Here is an 8606-nt window from a genome sequence, read left to right on the forward strand (position 1 = left end):
AAACATTGGCTGGAGTTCAAGGCCAAGATTTTGGATCAGCTGCCACCATAATTTTTCAGAAATGTGATGACCATACCTCAAGAAATAGTTTCCTAAGTAGGCTGCAGGAATGTCTCCTGTACATGTTTGAAAGGGATTTAAGGAATGAAGCTCTTGGGGACCTATCAGTACCGTTGAGTTACCATGGGCTTCCCAAGCAAAGGGTGAGAAGTCCGGATTGCATCAGGAGTCTTCTTCGCCAAATGCAGTGAAGCAATTAGAGACTGACTTTAATTGAGGTACAGCATGCCTGGACTTTGTATCTTCTACATGACATATGAACAAGGCAATATAAAATCTGTCAAGGTTACCCAGATCTCCCTTTGTCATTGAGGGTTCTGTGTTAGGGGTTCCTGGGTGGCTTAGTCAGTTAATCATCTGCCTTCAGCTAAGGTCATGGTCCCAGGGTCCTGGGATCGAACCCTGCATCCGGGAGCCTGCTTCTCCCTCTCCCTCTCCCTGCTACTCCCCTTGTTTGTGCTCTCTCTCTCTTCTCTCTCTCTCTGTCAAATAAATAAATAAAATCTTTTTTAAAACAAAGTTCTGTGTTAAGCTAAACAGCATAAGCTTCCTCCACCTCTCAGTATTCTGCTTGAATGCAACAATAGTGAAGAGGAGAATCACGTGAACATCTAAATGATTCCCAACTTTCCAGAAGGCCAGTAGATGTACTCAGTATCTATTTCCTGCTTATTCACAGTCCTTCATTATATATCAGAAAGCATCACTCATACTTAAAATTTTCAAGGGATCATTGTAATTTGAATACCTAGGTCTAAGGTTTGACATGGAGAATATTCCCTGCCCATTTTTACTTAGAATAACATTGCATCTAAACAAATACTTAATTAACAGTATATATTGTGGTTGTCAAGGGAAATATTTATAATGTGTCTGACTTCCTATGACAGAAAATAAAATAAAATTTGAGGGGTGGGAGGTTGGGTATGAAATTTAAAGTCAAATATTGAGTCAGAAATACCATCACAGTCTACAGCCATATCACCCTGAATGTGCCCAATCTCGTCTAATCTCGGAAGCTAAGCAGGGTCGGGCCTGATTAGTCCTTGAATGGGAGAAATACCATCACAGAAATATAGATATGGTGCTTACAGAGCAACTGAACATGCTTGGCCAGTGAGAGTAGAAAAAGAAAACACTGATCCTTAGAGTGCAGTAGCTGGGCCATGCAAATAACATCCTGAAACAATGAGGCAAGCATTAATTTATTAACTGTTATTACATTCATTTTATCAATTTTATGGAAAAAAAAACTAAGTATATTAAAAACACTGTTCTATAAGTGATTTAAAAAATAGCAGTGGGTCTGAGAGTTTGTATTTAGGAGGCTGAAATTATACTCATTACTCTTGAGGAAGCCTGTAATATTTCTCTGCTGTACTATGAGCATGCTTAGATTGGTTCTATATTATAAATGTAGTATTGAAAATGCCACAAGACATGGTATTATGCAAATGCATGGACTGATGTCTTACTTGGAAGACCTACTATTTTCTATATTTTTAATCATGTTTCTAACTTTACCATGTGTGCCATGTATGGATATGTGGTATGTGGGGGTGAGAGCTGTAAATGTTGGAGGAGATGGATGTTCTAAAAGATTCAGCAAAAGAAAAGCTTCCAATTATCAGATTCCTAAAGGGCTCTTCCTTCCAGCACCTCCCCTTCCCATTCTCCAACTTCCACTGCTTATACAAACCTTACTAAAATACCAAGGATTTCTTATAAAACAATTTGGGACTATTAGCTATGGCCAATAGCATTTTTTGTTTTTAAGGATTTCTGTCACCAGAATCAAATCTTTGATCTCTTGGGATGCCTTCAGGGCAAAACTTTCTCTGGAGCCATTATTAAGCTGGGAAGTTTATCGTAATACTCAAGGTTCTTTTTAGAGTCTGAGGTGTCCTTCATTCTCTAGTGTAAAAAGAACACTAGGTAGGCTTTTGAAGCCCTGGGCTTTAGTGCTGGGTTTACTGTTTATCAACTGAGACTTTGAACAGATCATTTAACTTCTCAGAATATCAATTTATTTTTCTGAGAAAGAGAAACGTCACTGATGGGTTGTGTTCTGGGTTCACCTAGTAAGAAGAAGAGAATGGTAGACAGTTGGTATGTTGGGAGGCATAGGTCTCTGGAGAGAAAGTGCCATGATTTGTAGCATTTGTTGATGTCCATGGTGTAAATACTCATAACATGGCCAATGTCAAGCTACCAACTTGATTTCACTGGATGTGGAACTAAGAAGAGATATACAGTAGTGCATGATTATTTTGCATTTCCTTATAGGTATCTTACAGATAAAGTAGATGAAAATAACCTCAAATGCATGGATAATAGTAAAATGTAGTGAAATAACTTGAAAGTAATGTTTTGAGTATTTATTACCTTTGTTTTTATTTATTTTTATTTATTTTTAATTTTTATTTATTTATGATAGTCACACACACACACACAGAGAGAAAGAGGCAGAGACATAGGCAGAGGGAGAAGCAGGCTCCATGAACCGGGAGCCCGACGTGGGATTCGATCCCGGGTCTCCAGGATCGCGCCCTGGGCCAAAGGCAGGCGCCAAACCGCTGCGCCACCCAGGGATCCCCTACCTTTGTTTTTAATAAAATTTATTTAGGGGTACCTGAGTGGCTCAGTTGGCTGAGTGTCTGACTCTTGGTTTCGGGTCAGGTCATGATCTCAGGGTTGTGAGATTGAGCCTTGCATCGGGCTCTGTGCTCAGCTCAGAGGCTGAGAGATTCTTTCTCTCCCTCACCCTCCCTCTCTACTCCTCCTGGCTCCTTCTACTAGGCTCTCTCTCAAATAAATAAATGAAATCTAAAAAAAAATAAATAATAATAAAATAAAATGTATTTAATTATAAGCTTATATAACTTAGCTTTTAAGAATGTTGTTAATCAGCTCAGAAAGTTTCTGAAATTTTAAAAAATTGTTCTCACAATCCAGTACAAAGAACTCTAACATACCACTAGTGGGTTGATTTTTTTTTTTAATATGACAAACGAACCAGAGAATAATAGATAATTAATTCTTAAATAAAATCTGAGAAAGCCTTTGGGACAATGCTTATTACTTCAATGAGAAGATATAGGATCTTGGATGGGTAGAAATTAAGAATAAAATGCAAAAAAGCATCCACACTGATATGCAGGATTTTGGCATCAGTAGCTTTTGTTTTTTTCTCTTAAGTCAAAGCAGCTATAAAAAGCTTAAAGTAAGAAAAAAATGTTTCAGTGTCATTATCTGCAAGTATACAACAAGTAAGGAAGACGAATGCCATGTGATTTCACTCATGTGGAATCTAAAAAACAAAATAAATGAATAAACAAAAAACATTATCAGACCTGTAAATACAGAGAACAAACTGATGGTTGCCACGGTGGTGGGGTGCAGGGTGGACAAAATGAGTGAAGGGGATGGGGGGAGAAAGCTTCCAGCTACTAGAAGGAGTAAGTAAGGAATAAAAGGCACAGCATAGGGAATCTAGTCAGTGACACTGTGATAGGGTTGTGACACAGTGACTATACTTAGGCTGGGCATAGCAAAAGGGACAGAGATGTGGGATCGCTCTGCTGTACGCCTAAAACTAATGGAACATTGTATGTCAACTGTACTCAAATTTTTTAAGGAAAAAAATTTAAGCAGCTAGAAAAGGCTTAATCAAGTAAGAAAAAAATGTTTTAATGTGATCGTTTGTGAGTGTGTTGTCACATTGTTATCACTATCGTGGTTATAATCTGATTAAGTGGTGCTCTGTTTCACCACAGGAGCTGCTTGTAAATGTATCTAAATGTTCAACCCTGGAGGCTGGTTCTAAGAAACAGGAAAATCTTTGAAGGAAAGAGCAGGGGTCTGAGATGTTTGTTTTGCCAACAGTTTTGGTTTTAAGATGATCCATGAATCACTCAACTAGGGAGAATGTGAGAGATCTCTCAAGGAGAACAAGGATAAACTATTAGGAATCTGGGCTGGGCAGAGGTCTCATGTGGCCTTTAAAAGAATCAGCCAACAAGGATTTACTGAACAGATGGGTATCTCTAAGCCACCGAGAGACAACAAGGGGGAAGGCTGGCCCAGAAGACAGGATCTCTTCTCATGTCACCGTGAATAAACAAGCAGACATTATGTAATCCTATCGCCACAACAGACTAATAATGTCTCTAGACTGATGGATTTCATGAATTTCAACTATCACCAAAGTTTAATTCTGTCAAGTAAAGACCTAAAAGGAAAACAAAAACAAAAATAAAAACAAATACACTATTATCATTACCATTTAATGACAGAAAAAGTATTCTCACAGCTCAGACACAAAATCACAGCTGTAATCTCAGGAAAAAAAAAAAAAAGCCAAACCATTACATATTAAATCAATTCGTGTTTATGAACACTTCCCTATTGTTGTCCTTATTCTCCTTACTAAAGCACGAACTGGTAACATTCCCCGGGTTGGCAACCGGCCTGCAAATAGTACGTGGGAACGTCTGAGCCGAGGTCTTAAATTCTGGAAGGGCACCACCTTTTCCTTATCGCCCCGGCTGGTATCTGACAGGGCGGTGAGCAACGGAATTAAAGGCAGGAGAGGCTCCTGGCATTGCTGCAGCGGCCGCTACCACCTCTCAGGCCTGGCTCTGTCATTTCCTGGCTGGGGGACCAGGGCAAAGTGTCGAAGCACTCTGTCTCGGAGGTGGTGGTGGCGGTGCCAGCTGCACAGGCCTGCGGCAGGGACTGCGTGAGGGAGTTCAGCCCTGGAGGGTCCTGTTAGAGAGAGTCTAACACAAGGTCACGTACGACAAAGACCCCAGGACCACATTTATGGGCCAGTCTTCACCCCAAAAGCCTGAGAACCTAAGGCGCTAAGGCTACCTTGTGAAAAGAGTAATAACCCCCATTTGTTGAGCTGCTACTGCATTTCAGGAACCACTTGAACCCTTCAAAGTAGTTTTAATCCTCCTGCTTGTATGAAGGATGAAACTGAGGTTAACAAAGGCCTGTGGTTTGCTGAGACCCCACACCTTAAAAAAAAAAAAAAAAAAAAAAAAAGATTTAAACAGGCCATTTAAGAATATCTCAGTTTTTAAAAAATTTCACAAAGCAGACACACTATAGAGTATCAGTGTTACAAAAACTATATGGATGGGGCACCTGAGTGGCTCAGGTCATGATCTTTGGGTCCTGGAATGGAGCCTCAGGTCCAGATCCCTCCTCAGAGGGGAGAAAGAGCATCTCTCTCTCTCTCTCTCTCTCTCTCTCTCTCTCTCTCTCTCTCTCCCTTCTCTCTCAAATAAACAATCTTAAAAAAAAACTATTTGGGTAATAATTCCCCTAATACAGGAAATATTTTCTTTTAGAATACTTAGTACTTGACCAAGAAGCTAAAAGGAGAGAAAGATGTGAGTATATTCTTTGAAGGCCAACAGCATGGACCTTATGACGTTAAGAGGATAAGTAAAGTGGCCGCAGAAGAGAGAGTACAAAGCTCCACATGATTGTTCAAAACAGACAGGGTTTGCAAGCCCCAGAACCTATTGTGAATTGGTGGAGAAAATTGGACATAAAAACATCAAGGAGTATAGGGCTTCTGGGGAATTGGAGAGTACTGGCCCCACTGGAGGCATTAAAATTCCTTTTTTCTTTCTCTAAACACTAGCTGGCCCAACAGAACGCATCTGCAGACCATGCATTCATAGCCCCTGAGACAATAAATGCCACAAAATAAGGGAGAGCTCATCCGAAGCCAGGGTGGACAGGGAAGTCTATGGAGGAACCGGGATGTGAACTGCAGATAAAGGATGGACCCGACTAGAAAGCAAAGGGTTTTCCAAGCAGGAGGACCAGAGGGAATAGAAAGTTGCAATCAGGAAAGTGTGGGGAATATTTAGCACGTGACAAGCAAACCAGTTTAAGTAAGTCCCATTCAGCACAACGTGATTGAACCAAGGACTAGGGACTAATGAGGCAGTAAAGCAAGACTCGGGGCACAGGGCTGTGAACACCAGGCACAGGGTATGGAATCCGACCTGGAGGAACGGGAGCCATTAGAGGTTACTGAGCAAGAGAGTGATGCCATCAAAGCAATGTCTTAAGAAGACTGACACAGCAGTAGTGAGAAGAATGAGGAGAAGAGGGGAGCCCGAGGTAGGCGGCTGCTCCCCACTGCGCTGGGGCTCAGGTAATAAAGGACTTGTTCGGTGGCAGGGAAGATGGATGAGGAGAGATGGATGGGAACATGACTGGACAGGGAAGGTGATGCAAAGGAAGCGAGCTCTACTTGGACTGAAAATGACTATTCTACTGGACTAAGTGGTTTGGCCTAGTCATTGTCTGGAAAAGCAGCCGGACTTCAAACCCCAGCTCTGCCACTTGGTAGGTGGGAGGCCTTGGGCAAGTTGCTTAACCTCCATGCCTCTGTTTATACACTTTCAAGGTGACCATGGCCCTATTCAGCTTGGCATATGGATAACCATATAATGCTTCAGAAGTCTGGAGTGCGGTGAGCTCTCAATAGCCAGCACACACTCTTGCTCACTCTTCACTTCCCTTCTGAATACAGTGCTGAGAATGGTCATGAGGGGTATACAATTAAGACACCAGGTGACAAGTTCCATTTAGATACAATCTTTGGTTGGGTTTTTGCCTGAAAGCATAAAATACCTTTGGCACCACCCAAGACGCTCCTGCTGGAGGAGCACAGATCTTTCATGCATGGCTGGTTCTTTTCAAGCACTCGGTGGACGGTAGCCAGCACTGGCCACCACACTAAGAGGTGAAGAGGGGGTGACACAGCCTGGAATGTGGCCTCCCAGACCTGCCTTACCTGACTCTCATTCTGAACTATCAGAGGCCCTCTTGAAAAAACAGTGTTGTCTCTCTCCTGGTCTCTGGTGTCCCGGGGCCTGAGAGGTGCCCCTGTATACACTGAACTTCAGGACTTTGATGCCATCATATCCCACCGGCCTGTCTGATGCCTGGTCTCCCTTGACTCATTGGAGTAGCAGTGGAATAAGAACCCCTTTTGTCTGCACTAAGCAACCCCCCACCCACCCACTAATAGCCTTATGAGGTGCCACTGTTGCATTTAGGACAAAATCCCAGCATTCCTGGGAGACACCTGGATTGAGCACAGCCACTGGTAAGAAAGATGTTCTTTAGGACCTATGAAGGTCCTTTATGTTGGGAGGGGAGGAGGCATTGCTCTGACCAATCACTACTGCTAGCCCGGTTGCCCCGCAGTAATGAGGTCAGGGAGTGGTTCTTAGGGCCGTGTCGGCCAGGACAAGAAAGCAGGTGCGCAGCAGTGCTGACCAGGCCTGCAGTGGGACCTCCACCCAAGGAGAAAACAGATCTGAATGAAACTGCTCAGACCCCCTGAGGGCTTCAGAGGCGATGTGGTCATCACTGTCCCACTCTTGGCCCTTGTCTGGACCCTTCAGGAGGGGCCAATGTACAGAAAAGGGACCTCTTCCTCCTCGTTGCCTCTCATCTCTCCTACAAGAGGGCAGGGCTACTTGTCATCAAGTCAAATTATCTTGAAGGTCATCAAAAATGATCAACTGGGCTTTGTCTCCTTATCCAAGGAAACAGGAGAGTATAATAATCAACCTAGTGAATGCTTCACTATGTGCCAGGCAGGATTCTAAGTCTGAAGTCCTCACATCAGCCTAGTGAGCTTAGGACTACAGTAACCTCCACTTCCGCACAGGTTTATGACCCAGCTCCAAGGATGTCCTCATCTCTGAAATGGCAATGGTAGAGCTTCAACAGCTAATGATAGAGAGGGATGCACAAAACCTGAAAAATTATTTTTCTTAGTTCTAGTTTGGTGCCAATAGATGGTTTATTAAATGACTATTTTTTTACACAGTCCTTGATACCTCTCCTAATAGTTGTCAATATGTCAACTCCAGAAGCCCATGATTTAGAGTTAGGGAAGGGCCCGAATCAGTGGAGCTCTCTAGGGCTCCTCCAGGGAACATAGTTCCCACTAGCCACAGTGATGAGGCATCTTTGGCCTGTTGTGAATGTTGCATATGAATGAGGAAGTTCAGAGAGAGATGAGGAGGTAAGATGTGGGATGGAAAGAATCAAGGAGGCTGTGGTCCCTAAGGTGATATGAGAAAGTAGTAGGAATACCCTGTACATTATGGACTGAATGTTTGTGTCCCACTAATTGATCTTTACTTAAACTCAAATCCATATGTTGAAGTCCAAACCCTCCAGTGTGGTTCTATGTGGAAATGGGGCCACTAAGGAAGTAATTAAGTTAAATGAGGTCACAAGGGCGGGGCCCTGATCTAATAGGATTAGTGTCCTCATAAGAAGAGACACAAGAGCCCCTCCTCCTCTACTTGTCTATCTCTATCTTGTGATGAGAAAAATAACTTTTGTTTTCTGTTGTTGCCTAGGCATTTTACAGTATGGTAACCTTACATCCACAGACATTTAGACAAGGACTTTAGGAATCCTGCCATAAGTTCCTGCTTTGTTTTTCACAGGGCACTCTATAAAATAACCACTTGGGAGTTAAGCCTGTGAAA

The sequence above is a fragment of the Canis lupus genome, chromosome 4 (assembly GCF_011100685.1).
Source record: "Canis lupus familiaris isolate Mischka breed German Shepherd chromosome 4, alternate assembly UU_Cfam_GSD_1.0, whole genome shotgun sequence".
Taxonomy (NCBI): Eukaryota; Metazoa; Chordata; class Mammalia; order Carnivora; family Canidae; genus Canis; species Canis lupus.